Source organism: Ictidomys tridecemlineatus, chromosome X, assembly GCF_052094955.1.
Source record: "Ictidomys tridecemlineatus isolate mIctTri1 chromosome X, mIctTri1.hap1, whole genome shotgun sequence".
In the NCBI taxonomy this organism is placed as follows: Eukaryota; Metazoa; Chordata; class Mammalia; order Rodentia; family Sciuridae; genus Ictidomys; species Ictidomys tridecemlineatus.
The window spans coordinates 563,698-582,475 of record NC_135493.1 but is presented as its reverse complement, the minus strand read 5'-3'; the positions used below and the strand labels follow the sequence as shown (position 1 = coordinate 582,475).

The following is an 18,778-nucleotide window of genomic DNA, read 5'->3' as shown; positions in this document are numbered from 1 at the left end:
TGCACTCCTGGCATAAGCCCTACTTGCATATATTAACATGCGCACACGCACACAACATGTGCACGCACACACAGGTTGTATATTGATGGTGTCAGTCCAGTTAGGAGATAGGTACTACATGGTAACTTAAACAGGGAATATTAATATAAAGAATTGGGGTTGCTGAGGTTGTGGCTCAGCGGTAGAGCGCTCGCCTAGCACTTGCGAGGCCCTGGGTTCGATCCTCAGCACCACATAAAACTAAATAAATAAATAAATAAATACACACATTATGTCAAACTACAACTAAAAAATAAATATTTTTTAAAAAGGGGGCTGGGGATGTGGCTCAAGCGGTAGCGCGCTCGCCTGGCATACACGGGGCGCTGGGTTCGATCCTCAGCACCACATAAAAATAAAATAAAGATGTTGTGTCCACTGAAAACTGAAAAATAAATATTAAAATAAAATTTTCTCTCTCTTTTTTTTTATTTACTTATTTTTTAGGTGCCTTTATTTTTATGTGGTGCTGAGGATCGAACCCAGGTCCTGCCCGTGCTAGGCGAGTGCTCTACCGCTAAGCCACAATCCCAGCCGCGTCTCTCTTTTCTCTCTCTCTCCCTCCCTCTCTTTAAAAAACGGGGGGGGGGGGGGGCGGGGGGGCTGGGGATGTGGCTCAAGTGGTAGCGAGCTCACCTAGCATGCGTGAGGCACTGGGTTCAATTCTTAGCACCATATAAAAATTAAAAAAATAAAGATATTGTGTCCACCTAAAACTAAAAAAATAAATATTTAAAAAAAAAAGAATTGGGAACTGTGGCAAAATAGTGAGTGTGCAAAATAGAAATAGTGAGCACAAAAGGAAAATCAGTATGGTGCCCTAGGGCTGAGGCCAAATAGGTAAGGAAGGATAAACCTGGATAAACTTGGAAGGGGTTCAGACCTTCAAGAATGAGTGGCGTGCTTCAGCCACCTGGTAGCAGAGCCGTTTCCTTGTTTGGCCAGGCTGAATCTGACCTGGAGTTTCTGAGCAAACAACAGACCACCCTCTGGAACGGAGGGAGGGAGGCAGGCAATTAGCAACTGATAGTCTGAGTGCGTCATGGAAGTCTGGGTGTCCATGAGAGCAGGAAGACTTCAGAGCACATGGGTTGCATGGGGTGGGTGTGAGGAGTGAGAACTTGCAGAAAGAATGTCTTCTCAGTGTGTATCACTGCAGATGTAGGAGGCTAGTGTGCAGGTCAAGAAGGGGCTTGCCCAGAGAGTCTGAGCAGGTAAGGTTACACGCAGCAGTTGTAGATAGGCAGCTGCATGCAGGATATGATGTGGGCTCTGGTTTATCATGTCAAGAGGCCTATGGAAAGGTTATCACCACACTGAAGCTACAAAGTGGCAGAGGGACCAAATTCTGACTGAGAGGCTGAAGTTGCCTCTACCAGATGTCTTCACGCTCACAGTACAGAATCCCAGCCCGGGCCAGAAACAGCAGGAAAAGGTCTTCCTCTTTCAGCATCCTTGCAGCACTCTCTTCAGAGAAAGCTTAACATTGTGCTTACTATAAAAGAAGGGGGATTCTTATATATCAAGAGCATACAGAAAGGTACATTGGGAACTGAGAGGCAATGAATTGGTAACTTGACGTATACATAGCTGGTTTGAGTTTAATAAGTGATAACTTCACATCCAGATTCCAGGGGATATTGGTCTCCAGTTTTCTTATAATGAGTTTTGTCACATTTTGGTATCATCCTGACCTGGCAAAATTCAGTTTCCCAAAGAGTTTGTGCAATAATGCTACATTCTTAAATTGTAAGGGTGCTCCATCTGATTACAGTGCCCATCATCTTTTGTTTACACCATAATTCTCAAATATTTGTTAGAGTTTACCAGGGAAATTCTCTAAAAATGGAGTTTACTTCTGGGGAGAGTTTTGGATATTAAATTTAACCTTTATTCATCTATAGAGAGCTAGTAAGATTTTTTATTTTACCTTTAGTTGGTGGCTCTTTCCAGAAATTTGTACATTTTATCTAAGTTTTCAAATTTGTAGTCATAAATTCATTCATGATATTTTCTTATTATTTTCACATCTATAGATTCTTTAGTAATGCCAGATTCTTTATATTGGTAAATCTCACTCTATGTTTTTCTTTTTCCTGTTCAGACTAAGAATTTTTCAATTTGGTTGGTCACTTCAAATAGCCATCTTTTTGTTCTAATCCATCAAATATATCTTCTATTCAATCACTGAGCTCTCTTTACTTGGAAAATATATCAACTAATAAGAGGGATGGCTTTTTGTATCAAATAAATTATTGCTTTGTTTTCTTTCCCTCACTCCCAGGCCTCTATTGCCTCACATCAAAGCAGGAAAAAGAAAAAAAAAGAAAAGTTACACAATAATATGATGGCATCACTTTGTGCAAAAGCCCAGGAATAGTCTTATTTTAATCAAAAGAACATTACACAGCTATTTGCTAGTTTGTAATAGACTTTACTGGATGCTTCCTGCTAGTGGCCTTAGAAAACAACATCATCTAATATAAAAAGTTTAATACTAGATTCCATGTGGCCTTGGGCAAATCACAGGGCTTTGTCATTATTTTTTCTTATTTATAAAGTAAGATAATAATAGCTGTACTACTTGCCTCACAGGATTATAACATAGAGGGTCAATAAGATATTACATATGAAAATGTTCATAAACTATATATCTCCATTTGAAGCCAAGAGATTGCAGTTGTGATCCATTAAAAAAGTTATCTTTAGGAAAAAATGTACACAGAAATTACATTGGATTTCTGTTCTCAGGTACAAACAATGAGTCAAACTATTAGGGAAACCTGATTTAAAAACCTCTCTGCTACTTATGAGCCCTGTGGCACATTTAATTTAACTTTCAAGTTTCCTTGAATGTAAAAGGAAGTTAATGACACCTTCTCTTCTGAAATGTCAAAAAGAGTGAATGAAATATTTGTGGAAGTACCTAGCACAGCACTGGAAGTTTCTGGAAGTAAAAATGGGGGATCAAGACTCTGGTGGAGACTATGCTTCCACACCCTATTCTCCCTCTGGGCATAGCTCTTCCAAGCCTGGGAGGAAGCACTGTTACATTCTTTCATTTGATTTTCATAGTATCCCTATGGGGTCCACTAAGCAGGTGTTACTATGCTCATTTTACATATGAGAAAACTAAGAATACTGGCTTTGATTGTGCTATGTACTAAAACCAATAAACACTGTCTGATACCCAAGAAGAGAACCATTGGATGTTTATTTCTCTTTGCAAAGAACATCTTTGTCAGTGTCTGCTAAAGCTGAGCATACCCATACTTATGGCCCAGAAATTCCATTCTTAAGATTATATCAAACAGAAGTGAATATAGATGCTCACCAAAAGACAATGGAATAGAATGTTCAAAGCAGTAGTATTTGTAGTGCTTCCAAACTGGAAATTACTCAAATATTCACCAACAGTACAATGGATAAATAAATTGTGCTGTGCTCACAAAATCAAATGCCATACAGCACCAAGGATGAATAAACGACTGCTGAACAATGCTGTCCTTTAATATTAAATGAAAGAAACAAGACACAAAATGTATGAAGATGCATGTAGAAACATACAGATGTCAATGTGTGTGTAGTAGATATGATGATTCTTTTATATAAAGTTTTGTTTTTCATAAACAGCAAATACTTATCTTTGGCAACAGAAGTTGGGATAGTAGTTACCCTTGGGTAGGAGAAAGAGTGTGACTGGAGAGGGCCATGAGGAAAGGTTATGGGCTTCTAGTTAATTACTTATTTATATGGATGGTAGCGATAGAGATACGATCCCATCATGAAATTCATCATTATTTGTCTGCTTTTGTGTGTTTGTGTGCATGCGTGTGTGTTATACTTCAATAAAAAGTTAATTTGCCTTAGCCAAAACAGAAATCCATTATCTCAGCTAGGGTTTTCCACTGGCTTCCCATGGTGCTCACAAAAAATCCAAAGTCCTTACTGTGGCCTGCATGGTTACACATCATCTGACCCCTGGCGATTTCCTTTGTATCACTTCCTCCACTGTTATTCCCCTTGCTTACTCACCACCAGCCATGTGACCTTCTTGCTGATCTGCAAACATAATAAAATGCCTTTCCACCCCAAGGCTTTGTACTTGCTATTCCCTCTGCCTGGAATGTTCTTCCCTTAGCTGGTTGAATTGCTGGTCTCTCATCATACAGGTACCAGCTCCAATGTCATTTCAAAAAATCCTTCACTCAGCACTCCATCTGAAATAGATTTCCCAGGCATGCTTAAACATATAACACCAATTTTTCTTCCTTCCATCTGCAACTAGCTGAAATTATTTATATATTTATTTCTAGTTTATCGTTTATCTTCCTCAAGAGAACATAAGGGGATCATGTCTGCCATGTTCATCATTGTGTGTTTAGAGCCTAACACACTTTCTAGCTTGTAGCACATGCTCATATAAATGTTAGTATTTAATGAATTAGTTAAGATCTTTGGGTGAACTGTCCAGTAGCTACTATAGCTGGCATCTCTCTCACAAAGGGAGACACATGAGAAGTTATAAGTCATTGAAAAGAAAGCTTTGTTAATACAGCCTACCATGCCATTCTCAGCTTGACGAGGGGCAAGCTCAAATCTTTCCCCAATGCTTCCATGAGCTTTGACCAATAAGGACATACTCTATGAAATATGCTTTAGATAAAACATCATATCTTAAGATGGGGAAAAACCAACTGGGACTTAACTTCTATCCCCTATCCCCAGGTTCTCCAGAGAGAAACAAAATATGATCAGCAGGCAGAAGAGCTCCTCTCTCCAATCCTGTGCACCTAAGAGAATGTTGACATATTGTCAGCTCATCTGCAGAACAAGTAGTGAATGCAGAGAAAACCATTATATAAAGTAGTTCAATAAACAACAGATGTCTTTATTGTGTGTTTGAGATCTTTTTTTCTCACAATTCCACGTTAGGTACAACAACTATGACCGAGCTGTCATCAATACTGTGCCTTATGATGTCGTTCATCGTTGGTATACAGCACACCGGACTCTAACAATTGAGTTGAGGAGACCTGAAAATGAGCTTTGGGTCAAACTAAAGCCTGGGAGGGTATGTCCTAAACTCTAAAGATATCAAATAAGCTTGTTACACAGAAGCAGTGAAGAAAGCCAGGCATGGTGGCACAAACCTGTAATCCCAGTGACTCTGGAGGCTGAGGCAGGAGGACTGTAAGTTCAAGGCCAGCCTCAGGAAGTTAGTGAGACCCTGTCTCAAAAATTTAAAAACAGGTGGGCTAGGGTTGTAGCACAGTGGTAGAGCGCTTGCCTAGCATGTGTGAGGCACTGAATTCAATCCTCAGCACCACATAAAAATAAGTAAAACAAAGGTAAAAAAAAATCCTTTAAAAAAATGAAAAGGGCTGGGGATGGAGCTCAGTAGTAAAGCAGCCCGGGTTCAATCCCTAGTACCAAAAAATTTTTAAAAATGGAAATAAAAATAAACAAATCAATCAATAATGGTACTTGTTTAGTATGTGTCGTGTTGTTGCAAAGGAAACAGAGGGGGAAAAAAAAAGTCCTAGGTGCTGGCTGTGGTCCTGCCACTCACTCACTGAATGACCTGGGAGCAGGCCCCACCCCATCTCTGACATCTGTGACTCTATGTGAATGACGAGGGGTTTTAACTGCATGATCCCTAAGAGTCCCTCCACCTTCATGATTCCATTTTTTTTTCATCTTTATTTCCTCTGGATGGAGAATATCTTCATAAAACATAATAAAATAGCTTAACCCTTTGAGAAAGTATAGAGTGAGAAGTAGAAAAGAAAACGAAAGAATCAAATTACATGATTTGCTTTGAAAAGAGGACAATTATTCAAGAAACATAAACCCCTCAAGGGCAGGGCCCATTTATTACCTACTATTGCCTTTGCAACTTCCATTTATCCTGCTACAGGGTTACACCCGTCTGGGCTTCCAAAAGTCTGCTTAATTTAAAAATAAAAATATCGCACAGAATGTAACCATAGAACCACCTAACGCTTTGCTTTTTACATGATCTCTTCTGATTTAGGGTTCTTTGGGTTTGCGCTTGTTCTGATGATGTTTTCTCTTTTTATTCATTCACAGGTCCTATTTATAGACAACTGGAGAGTCCTACATGGCAGGGAATCCTTCACTGGCTACCGCCAACTGTGTGGCTGCTACTTAACAAGAGATGATGTCTTAAATACCACTCGTCTCTTGGGGCTCCAGGCTTAAATTTGACAGCATTGGGATTAAGAACATACCTGCCACCTTGGCTACCAGAATTTCATATCAGCAGAATAATATTGTGTGAAAATCTACTACATATTGTCTCTCTATCCCATCCCATGAGACAGAAGCGGCCCCTTTCTCTAGCATGGGAACATGTTACAGAGAGGGGGGCTTCTGTCAACCATCTAGTGGGGTAGATCTTTCCCCTAAGCTATAACATGAGCTCACATTTTCTAAACCTTTTTAGATAATTTTGGTAACTATACTTCAGAAACATAGAGAATTCCTTTGATTCTCCATATTGAAATCAAAGCAATACTGAGTAGGTAAATTTTCCTTCTGACTAGGATAGTTAGAATGAAATCCATTCTAGAAATAACACTGATAAATCAACAATTCACCTAAATTTTGGTCTTAATATCCACAAGGGAGAACATGTGGTACTTGTTTTTCTATCTGATCCACTTCCCTTAACATAATGTCCTCTAATCTCATCTATTTTTATACAAATGATAAGATTCTTTTATGACTGGATAGTATTCCATTGCACATATGTATGACATTTCCTTTATCCATTAACCTGTTCATGGGCATCTAGGTTGATTCCATATCTTGGCTATTGTGAATAATGCAGCAATAAACAAGACCATGCTAGGATCTCTTTGGTGTGCTCATAGTCATTTCCTTTGGATACATGCCCAGAAGTGAGGTAGCTGCATCATATGGGAGATCTACCTTTAATTGCGTAAAGATCCTCCATACCGTCTTTCATAATCACTGTACCAACTTACATTTCCATCAGCAATGTATGAGAGTTCCTTTTCCTCCACATCCTCACCAACATTTGTTTTTTTTCTTTTTCTTTGACAACTGACCTCTTAGAGGGGGTCAGGCGAAGCGCTGCCTGCCATTTCTGATATGATTGGTGTTGCTCAGCATATTTTCACGTCTCTGTTGGCCATCTGAATGTCTTCCTTTGAGTCACATTGACCTAGGTCTATTGCCCCCCCCCCTTTTTTTTAAAGAGAGAGAGAGAGAATTTTTTTTTAAATATTTATTTTAGTTTTTGGCGGACACAACATCTTTGTTTGTATGTGGTGCTGAGGATCGAACCCGGGCCACACGCATGACAGGCAAGCGCGCTACCACTTGAGCCACATCCCCAGCCCTATTGCCCATTTTTAATCAGGTTATCTGTTTTGGGGCAACCGAGTTATTGGGGTTCTTTACATATGCTGGATGTCAACCCCATGCCATGTGTATTGTTTGGAAATAATCACTTCTCCCGCTCAGTAGGTTGTCTCTTTACTCAAGAGGGTTTACTCTGCTCTTCAGAAAGAAGCACCTTAACACCCTGAAAAACTATTGAGGATCCCAAAGAGTTTTGGAGTTTAGGTTGTATCTACTGATAATAATTATCTTAGATTTTGAGAGTCAGAAATATTTAAAATTCAAGAACACAGAAGCACACATCCCTCAGCTATCAGAGACAACATCACATGTCATGTCACCTCTGGAAAAGATGAGATGATGGGAGTGAAAAAGAAAGTATCACCTTACTGTTATTGTAAAATAGTTTCATCCCTGTATTGCTACAGTATGACGAATACAATTCTTTAGGGTAAATACTGAGGAGCGCGGATTAGCTGGATGCCATTCCTCCAAACTCAGAAAGTCAAGATTCATGTTTCCTCTCATGTCAAAGCTAGAAAGGAGAAAAGGAAAAGGAATGGTGGCGGAGATATCTCATGAAAGATAAAGGGAGACAGTAGAGAAGAGGAAAGGTACCAGAAGGAGAGGAAGAGGGGAGGGAAAGGACAATACTGGGCAACAATACTGGCCAAATTATATTGTTGTATTGTGTCCATGTATGAATATGTAACGAATCCTACCATTATATATAACGTACCAGTAAAAATGTGGAAAAACAGTTTTATCCCACAGACCCACTAAAAGGGCTTCAGAAACTCCCAAGAATCTTTGCTGGCGGGGAGGAAGATTGAACCCAGGGGTGCTTAACCACGGAACCACATCCCCAGCCCTTTTTATTTTGAAACAAGGTCTAAGTTGCTTAGGGCCTCACTAAGTTGCTGAGGCTTGCTTTGAACTATCGATCCTCCTGCTTCAGCCCCCAAGTCACTGGGATTACCCAGCCCCCCAAGACTCTTTAGACCATATTTTGAGAACCAATGGGCTAGATGATTGGTTCCTTGGGACAGCCCTTTACATAGGCCTATGGATTGAAGGGTTTGGCTGAAACCCTAGATTTTGCTTTGTAGTGTCCTAGAACTGTAGACATTGTAGGAATTGTTTGGTAACCCAAGCTCAGTGATAACCTGGGAACTGAATTCAAATATAGTGTTTTAATTTCTTCGAAGAATCATCGCTGTCTAACTCACCTCTGAAGAACTTAAACTCCCAAGTCACAACAGTTCTTGTGGAGCAAACCCATCACTTTGGTAGTTATATGGGGGAAATTTGTAGGGTTTTCAGAGACTGCTGAGGTTCCACATGATAATATTCCCTCCCTCCCCCGCCACCCCCCTCCACCACCATCACTAACAAACTTGTATTTCGGCAATTTGGTGGCATTTTAGGAGGTAATGTGTTTTCCTCCATTTATGATATTTTTCCTTCTCTTAGAATGTTATGTTAATGGCCAAGATGTGACTGGGTCATATTTAATGCTTTCTTTCCTTTATTTCTTGAATGACCGATGTGTGAAAGTGGGATGGGTGGGGAATGTATGAGGCTTCTGTTCCCGTGGCTTTCACTGAAAATGAAGCTGTACAATAACCACATTGAGCACTGCACAATGATGAAACAACATGTAGGCCAGGGTGCACCCTACAGAAAAAAAATATATATCATTAAGAAATATAGGAGTCATAAAGGAAAGAAAACTTACAGAGAATAGAGCCTAATCTGAATTTTTCAGTGAGTTCCCAGGAAACACTTGGTAGTCTATGCATTATTTTATTGATCCATCCAGTGCTCCAACATGTGTTCTCAAAATATTTCTGCATTTTATTTTTACCATGAATCTTTAGGAGTCTTCCCTGAAATCTTTATTCCTGTCAGGTCAAAGGATTGAGAATTAATTTGGGGACCTAAAGAATTCTCTTTGCTATTATGCACTCCTCTAAAATACGTCACCATTAGTCTTCCCCAGGACATTTGCCTTTTTTGAAGTTTTGTATAAATTAGCCTTGAAGATTACACCATAACTGAGGTTAGCATTGATTTATGACAAGTGAAGGACATACTCTTGGGTCTGTAAAGACAAGGACAAAAATTTCAACTTACCACCCTTACTAAAGGACTCCCCTTACCTTGACTCTCCTGAATTATTAATGAAATAGTTCACTACCACACCCTCCTTTTCCTAAATGTTTAATCAATCCTTCTCAATGATGTGCTCCCTTCAGAGGAAGAAAGGGAGGAAGGGAATTATTGGACTGCTGATCATGTATTGAAACATGGTTGAAAAGTTTCCATGTGGGGTGTTCCCTTCCCACTCCTATTCCAGGTGTTTCTGAGTATATAACCCTGGGTCTGTGTCTACCAAGCTCACTGTAGACTCACTTTTACCTTTCTTCTCTGGTGGGATGGGATCAATAGTGTCAGGAGCACAGCACCTAACATGGTGCCTTACAAAGAGTAGTTTCATAATACAGATTTGTTGGGAGAGGAAGAAATGAATGAGTCCTTTTCAGACAAACTCATCAGAAATTACCTCATTCTCTGTATGTCCTTTTCTGTTTGGCAGCTGACTGGCATCAAATTTTGTTTGCCTTTGTCTACAATGGCCAACCCTCTCAGAGTGCCTGGGGCTGAGGAGTTTCCTGTACTGTAAAATTGGAAAAGTCCCACACAAACCCAGGACTCTTGGTCAGTCACCTTGCCTTCTTGCTGGGAGCTATTTATTTTTCTTTAGTTTTCATCACCGGTTTCCCTTTCTTGTAAGTGTTTATAGATCACAGACTGTGGAGTCCGTGGTGAGAAGGAAAAAAGAATGTATGAACTATGGTGTGCTGTGGAGGTTCCCAACGTGTGGTCCCCAGACCAGCAGCATCAGCATCATTTGACAATTTCTTTAGAAATGCAACTGTTCACGTCCCACCCTGACCTACTAAATCAGGAACTCTGGGAGTGGAGACCACCAGTTTGTTTGAGCAAGCCCTCCAGGGGATTCTGATGCACACCAAAGTTTGAGAACTACTTGAAGGGAAGAGGCCTGTTGCTGAATTTCTAAGCCCAGTTCTGGCACTAAATGACTTGAGGCATGCCCTTCTATTTTGAACTTCAGTTTGTTCTTCTGAGAAGTGAAAGCCTTGGACTAGGCAGCATCTAAAGGTTCTGCCATTCTGTAGTAGTTATGCGACTTCGGTCATTTTGTCTGGCTTTTCATTGCTTAAGTTCTCTCATACAGGTACAGAACAGAAAATACCTACCTCATAGAGTTTTTTAAACAACTTTGTGGTTATTAAACTAAGATGTTCACAGCACACATTGTTGCCCAACAATAATAGCTAACTCTTACATAGTGCTGTCTATGTGCTGGACACTGTTCTAAGTGCACTTAATCTCCACAACAACCCTGTCGCCATTTTACAGATGGAAACAAAAAAACAAAAAAAATAGAGGCAAAGAGAGATTAAGAGGCTTACCCAAGGTCACAAGGCTAAAATAAGTGTCAGACTTTAAATTAGAAACCTGAAGACAGTGGCTCCAGCGACAGTTCTTTTAACTAATCTGCCATATTGCTCAATAGATTTTGTTAACTCCCTCACCCTTTCCATGCTTACAGTCTAACCAACCATTCATAGACAATAATCATCATTCCCACTTTCACAGTTCTTCCAGCAAGATCTTGAAAGAACCATGAGCATATATAGATTAGTTTTGCAAGTAGTTTGAAAAAAAAAAAAAGACCTCAAAAACATTTTCTAGAAACATTGCCTGTGTCCTCATCCCCACACACCTTTAGCTCCTAAGAGCCAAAGACCCTGGCAGAGTTGGGTAGATGTTCTTTTTTGTTGTTGTCATTGTTGTTCAGACTTATAGCCAGGGTTGGCGAGTTTGTGGGTAGCCACATTCTAGTCCTTGGCTTTACACAGTGAATGTGGCTTTTGCCCTCCATCTAGCTCAGAGTACTTTCGGGCCACTATTCCTTGTAGGAGCTTAACTTCTGTCCACCATGCTTTGCTTCCAGACAAGCAAGCCTGACACTTCAATATGGAGACAAGCATCTGATCACATTCGTGTGTTTTTGTCTTGGCCATGCCTTTTTGAGTTTACTTTGTTAAATTCAGTATATCACTGCCAAGTGTTTCATAGCATGAATTAACTGTACCATCTTGGATGAGAAGTCAATGGAAATCTTTCCCATGTGGATTTTACTCTTCCCCGATTTCCTGAGTCGAGTTTGCAAACTACAGAGTGCACTATCTTTTTTTGTGCCAGGCAGTAATGCAGTATAAAGTCTTAGCTTGATTAATGGAATCCAACCTTCCTTTCTGGAAAAAAAAAAAAATCGGGCATCTTTTGCAATTGTGATAAATCATCTTAAGCCATGTTGGTGTATAGCGTACAGATTTGTAGTAGTGTTCTAACTTACTTTCTGTGTGGGTAGATAAACACGGTCATTTATCCTGTGCACAACAGAGGATCACAAGTGTGGATGCTGTGTAAACTTGTGAAGTTAGTAAAGGTTTTCTCTGCTAGATCCATCTTTATCCACAGTTTACCCATTGGGTGGTGGGGACTCTCTCCAATTCAGGTATTTAGTATACATTTGGATTATGCTTTCTAGCTCCCTCTCTGATGCCTTGACTCAGGCAGGATAGTGTTATAAGAAGAACACAGACTTTAGAATGACCTGGGCTTAAATTCCATCTTATTAGCCTGACGAATTTTGGGAAATCAGCTTTCCTTCCTTGAGGCACTGTTTCTTCATATGCAATGCCAACTACCTAAAAAGGGGATGGGTACAAAAAAATTAAAAGCTGTGATGCAGAATGAACTGAGATCTTGGGTAGAAAGCATCCACCAGAGTGAGCAGCACATAATTTACAGTCAGTACACACTAGCCGTTTATTACTGTTGCCAATATCATTACTTGGGAAAAGAGGAGAGATTGGGGCTAGCCTATGAAATCAACAGCCTTCTTAGAAGCAGCAAAGTTAGGAGACTCAGAACTGGAAAGGTGCAAGGAAATGCTAGGGGTCATGAAGTGCAGGTCTACTGACAAGGTATCTGACCTTTAAGGCCTGAGGGTTTATGGATAGGAAGTTGTTTGGTGGCTTGGGTGATCTGGAGATTCAGAGATGAAACAGAAGAATGGTCAGAGAGCCTGATGAGACAAATTAGGTCTGCAGAGTTTTAGGAAGAGTGGCTTGGGAAACAGGTGTGGAAAATGAATGAAATAGGCAGGTGGACACCCATGTCCATGGTGATATATAGGTGGGACCCATAGTTCTACATATAGCTTAATTGCCTCTCAGAACCCTCTTCATTTGAGAGGCTTCATTGACTCTCAGAACCGCCACTGAAACTACTATAAAATGATTTTTGAAAGGATTAGAGGAACAGGATTTGGAGGATATGATGGGGACAACAGGAAAGGAAGCAGCAACTAAAGTTGGAATGCTGAAAAGCACGTGGATGACTAGCAGTTGACGTAGCAGATCCAAGAAGACCACAAAGCAGGAATCCTGAGACCTTAGTGGGAAAAGCCAAAAGCCAATGTATATCATCACCTGCCCCCAAGGATCTTCAAAAATTGCCACAGGTAACTTTGGAAGTGGAGGTGAAGGTGGCTAGGCACCAAAATAATGAGGTTGTCTGTAAACTGGTTTAAGACGTAAATTCATTCCCAAATCCCCTCCAGCAGCCAAAGCCAGTGAGGGGCTGGCCTCTCCCTTCCCAGAGAGAAATCTGGAGTGCCGTTCCCTGGAGAGTGTAAAGGAAAGAGCCTCTGGACTAGAAATTCCTAAACCTGGTTGAGGGCTGGATTCTCATATTGAAAACAGGGGGCTTAAGTGCATGCATGCATCCTGAAAGCTGTGAACCTCCAGTCTTCTTCCCTGACTCTTCCCCTAAAATCTAGCATCTGAAAGAGTCTTCTGTGGGCCATCTGACCAACCCAATAGAAAATATCTAAGGACAGTGACACTGAATATTCCCCAGTAAAAGGTCCAGCCAGGTTACTCTATCATGAGATGCATGGTTTATAATGTGAGGGACAGGCGAAGGAAGACACCCATCCAGTTGAGGGCACTTACTTTTAGACCAGAGCATGTTAGTTACTGCAAGGAAGGGAGTCAGACAGAGAAGAGGAAGCGAGTAGATACCCTGGCGAGAGGAGGTCATTGAATGAGTGAATGAGGTACCTGGGGAGGCAGGGTGTGCTAGAATCCAGAGCGGGAGTAGAAGAGACAGCCTGAGACAGGACAAAGAACCTTTATCCCCCACTAGGATAGGATGAAAATAGTGAGATTTGGTTGAAAACTGAGTTTAATCCATTATTATTTTGCAACTCGAATATCCATGGCGTCATGCTAGGTAGTATTCATCCATCCATCCACTCATTCACACGATATATTTCTTTCTTTTTTTTTTTTTTTTTTTTGGAGCAACTACTGTGTTCCAAGCACTGTGCACAGTGCTGGAGATACCAAGAAGAATCAAAGTTCCAGGTCTCATGGAGGTTACAGTCATAGGGCAAAAGCAGACTCACAACATTGGGAGATAAGTGATTTGAAAACTGAGTAATAGGGGCTGTGGGGACACAGACAAGGGATGTGAGAGACTACAGGGAATTAAAGAGGTATGGAAATCCCTTCAAAATAAGACAGATTGCTCTGTGAGTTCAAGGGTAGAGAGATCTCATCCAGCAGGGCTAATCTGCAAAGGTATCATAGGCTAGGTGGCCTTTGAGGTGAAATTAAGAGGATGCCTTGGGTTTCTCTCAACTTGCAGTGATATTGGGGTTAGGGTGTCCTCCAAGATGTGGAAACACATGCAAAGATACAGAGACAGGAAATCGCAAGAGGATGTGTTTGGAAAAGAGGGAGAGGCACTGGTTGAGCACAGAGAATGCCATGGCAAATACTGGGTGGTGCAGTTGAGAAGCAGGAATAGGGTGAGATGCAAAAATGTCATTGAGGCAACATCACAAAATGCAACAGTGTTGAACTAATGAGTGGTATAAAGAACACCAGACTGGTATTAGAAACCTGCTTACATTCTAGGCCCAGCTCTGCCACAAAATTGCCCTAGGTATGGTACGTGGCAACACAAGTAATGTCTGAACCTTTGTTTCTTCATCTGTCAACTGGTAGTAAGAGTACCTTCCCTGCCTATTTCATGGTGTTATTAAGAGTCTATGAGTCAGTGAACATGAAAATGGACCTTTTAACAAATCTTTAAAGCAGTGGTACACACATGTAAAGGGTTATTATTGAGGAAATGCAATGTGCTGGGGACACTTTGGCAACTGAATAACCAGGGTGCGGGGCCGAGCCTACTGAAATATTCTCCTATGAGAATTTTAACAGGCTTTTGAATGTAGTTGTTAGGGCTGGGGATATAGATCAGCTGGTAGAGTGCTTGCTTTGCATGCACCACAAAGCCCTGGGTTCTAATCCCCAGTAACAAACACACACACACACACACACACACACACACACAAAGACAAATGTAGTTGTAAGGTAACATGGTGAGTGACTCAACTCCTGATCATTTGGATCATCCATACATCAAATTTACACAGAATGAAAGTAGATTTGCCCTATCTGGTAGCCCACCTATGAGGACCATAAAGCAGTAGCTATTCTTTTAGAAACATAACAGCTTAACAGGAAAGACAAAAATGGACAAGTTTCCAGTTGTTCTTCGTTTGCACAATCAAAATTCACTGACCACTCTGCTGAGTACTGAAGGCAGGGCACAGTAGGGGAGAGACATACAATTTCTGCCTTCAAGCAGATCTCCTTCTGCCATGGGAGGCAGGCATATTAACAGTCAGTGTCAATAGCAGGTAAGCACAAGGGGTCCGTGATAACTCAGAACAAGGGTACCTAAACCAGTGTTTTGCAGCTGAGTTTATATAAATATGAAGTAATACCATTCCTCTGGCTTTACAGGTGAGGAAACAGACTCCAGAGAACAAGTGGCAGAGGCAGTACTTTAACCTGGGCCTTTGAACTCTTGGTCCAGGGCTTTTTCTTCCTCACCACAGCTGCCTATTTTGCTTGGTAAGTATGTTTAGGCCTAATGCAATGGCAGAAGATAATGTTCTTCTGTGTGTCCCTGCACGTCCTAGACTGCTCACTCCTTTCCAAGAGATGGATAGGAAACTGGGGGCTGGAGCACCTCCATGTGTCCAAAATGTTGTATTTCAGACATCTTTTTAAAAAGTAATGGGCTGGGGTTGTGGCTCAGTGGTAGAATGCTTGCCTAGCACACGTGAGGCACTGGGTTCCATCCCAGCACCACATAAAAAAACTAAATAAACAAAGTAAATGTATTGTGTCCATCTACAACTAAAATTTTTTTTTAAAGTAATGAAAGTTTTCACAATATAAGTTCCTGTTGAAAGTTCCTCAAGAACCCAGGAGTGTGTGCTTCGTGTGTGTGTGTGTGTGTGTGTGTGTGTGTGTGTGAGTGTGAGTGTGTGTGTGTGTGTGTGCGTGTGTGCACATGCTCACCTGTACACAGGTGCGTATGCATCAGAGTTTGGAGCAGGGACGGTTGGAAACATTGGCTCCTACATTTTCAACAAGCCTGTGTGGAGAGAAAATGGAAGGTGAGTCCCAACAAAACTGGCAGAAGACGACAGATGGAAACCAGTCAGAGCACAGATCTCAGGAGACACCAGGAGAGTGGTGTCTTCTGCCCATATCTATACTGCTTCACTGGCAGTTCCATACAAAGTATACCTAGGGAAAGTGGTTTTCCTTCACCATACTCCTCTTCTGGGAATTTTATGGCAATTCCCAGGTGTTGTGTGGGTCATTAGAGGAAAAAAGAATGATTTCTATTTCTGGAAATATTGCAGACTACATAGTCTGAAATCCCTCCTTGCTACAAAACACCTAGAAAACCCAGATAACTGATGGTCCATTGTTGCCAAAAGTGACATCCCATGAATATCTGGGAGCCTCCTTCCATTTCAACACTAAGGCAACTGAAAAAAATGAAGGGACCATACTTATTCCTAAGCTATCCTCCATCCATTTCTTTGGACCCTATCATTCTTCAGCTCTTGTTTCCACTGGTTCACTTGACCCTTTACTGAGCACTGACTGTATATCAGGCATTGGTTGTATTTAATAAATACAAAGTTGAAGGGCATGGTCCTTACACTCAAATATCTCAGGGTGTTGGGCAGGGGCTCTTAACCAGAGCTATACCTCAGAATCACTGGAGAAGGTTTGCAATAATGCATTCGCCTGTCCTTCCCACCTCCCTCAAGATTAGAATTTCATTCTGGAGGGAAACAAATGACCTGAAATTCTTTCTGTGTTGAACTCTTAAAACCTGGAGTCTAAACAGAATCTAAAGCTTTACATGGCCCTCTATAGAAATACGAAGGGAAGGGGGCTGGAGCTGTAGCTCAGTGGTAGAGCACTTGCCTAGCATGTGTGAGGCACTGGGTTTGATTTTCAGCACCACATATAAATAAATAAAATAAAGCACCACTAACAACTAAAATATATATATATATATATATAAAAATGAAAAAAAAAAAAAAAACGAAAAAAGTGAAATACAAAGGGAAGGAGAATTTCCTCCAGACAAGATAGATGCTCAAGCTCAGGGGAAGGTGCCCAAGAGGTGAGATCTCTTCAGCAGCAATATCAAGAAATGGGTAGATTTGAGAGGCATTTTGCAGGTTGAGTCGAAGGGACTTGATGCCTGCTTAACTGTGAGAGAGGGGTTGAAGGAGAGGAAGATGTCAAAGTGACTCCTGGGTTACTGATGTGAAAAACTGGGCATATTAGAAGACGACAGAACTTGGAGAGAAGACGATATTTTTGGTCGTGGATGTATCTGAGCAGAAAGCCTTAGCTGGGCATGATGTGTTCTTCAATCTCCTCTACCACAGGCAATGTACCATGCTGGTCAATACTGGGAGGAATATGTCTAAGAATTCCCCATGAGCTCCTAGTACAAATCCAGATCATTTTTTTACCCCCAATCCCTCCGCCAAAATTGCTCTTGCCCAAGGCCCCTAGCAGCCCTTACACAGTGACTCACAGTGACTATGTCTTAATGTTTGTCATTCACAAACTCAGCAAATGTTCCTGAGTTTGTCACTTCTTGCTCAGTTCTCCTTCTGAACATTTGCTCCCTTCTCCTTCTGGTTCAATTCTCTCCCAGATCTGTCTCTCATTCTCACTCTTGATCTCACTCTCTCCTCTTTTCCTGTGAAGACACTCCTCCAGTCTCCTTCCAACTAGTTTCTTCTTTTGCCTGTCCCTTAAAGGAAGTTGTCCTTGATTCCCTTATGTGTCCTTTATCACTCCCTACATGATCTGAACTGCATCCATGGCCTCAAGAACTACCCTGACGACTCCCAAATCTATATTTCCAGTCCTGATCTCAGTCCTTCATCTCCACTTGGTTATCCCACAGGTGTCTCCAATTTCATATATTCCAAACCATACTCACCTTCCAACCAATACCTGCAAGTTCTCCTTCACCCCGTATCTCCAATAATGGCTCCAAAGTCCACAATCACCACACTCTACCCTCAGGCAGTCATTCCAGAGCCTCAGCCATGGCAGCCGCCGCCGATGCCACCGCCGCTGCAGCTGCCACCACCACCGCCGCCTCCTCCTCCTCCTCCACCTCCACCCCCCCACCCCCCCCCAACCCCTTTCCCTGCCAACCCATGCCCTACTTTTCTACTAGGCTAATTTCTACTCATTCTTTAATTTCTCCAGGAACATTTCCCAACCCCACAAGTCTGTATGAGGTACTCCTTCCATGTGTTCCCACAGCATTTGAACTTACCTTCACATAGCACTCACCGCAGTATAGTGTTGTAATCGTCAAGTTCCATGTCTATATCTTCTGCTAGTCTGCAAGAAGGAATGTGATCCATATTTGCTCATTGGAATTTCCTCAATTCCTAACACAGTCCCAGGCATACAGCAGGTACTCGGTGCATATCTGTTGAAGGAATGAGAAATGAATCATCATGTCTCCAGCTAGGTTCACCATTCTGAGAAATACGTAGTAAAGTACCTATTATGTGCATTTTACTACCTAAACTTTTCTTTAAAAAACTGAATCTGTCCCCTGGTCTTATCTACCAATGCCATCATCCTAGTTGAGATATATATTATTTCCTGACTGGGATACTACAGCAGCTTCAATCTCAATCCTCTTTGCTCTGTTCTGCACACAGCTACCACAATGATCTTTCTAGAAGCAAATCAGTTCATGTCACTACCAAGATTAGATTAGTTGGTTCACTATAACCTATAGGACATTCCAAGACCTG

The 18,778-nt window shown here is 41.4% G+C and overlaps 1 long non-coding RNA gene across 1 annotated transcript; it reads left to right on the top strand.

Annotated features, from left to right (window-relative positions):
- Positions 1-655: 655 nt before the first annotated feature.
- Positions 656-6,918, top strand: LOC144371652 (uncharacterized). The gene is made up of 2 exons (XR_013431606.1): positions 656-5,113; positions 6,133-6,918. It is a non-coding gene; the product is annotated as an uncharacterized LOC144371652 (long non-coding RNA).
- The last annotated feature ends 11,860 nt before the right edge of the window (positions 6,919-18,778 follow it).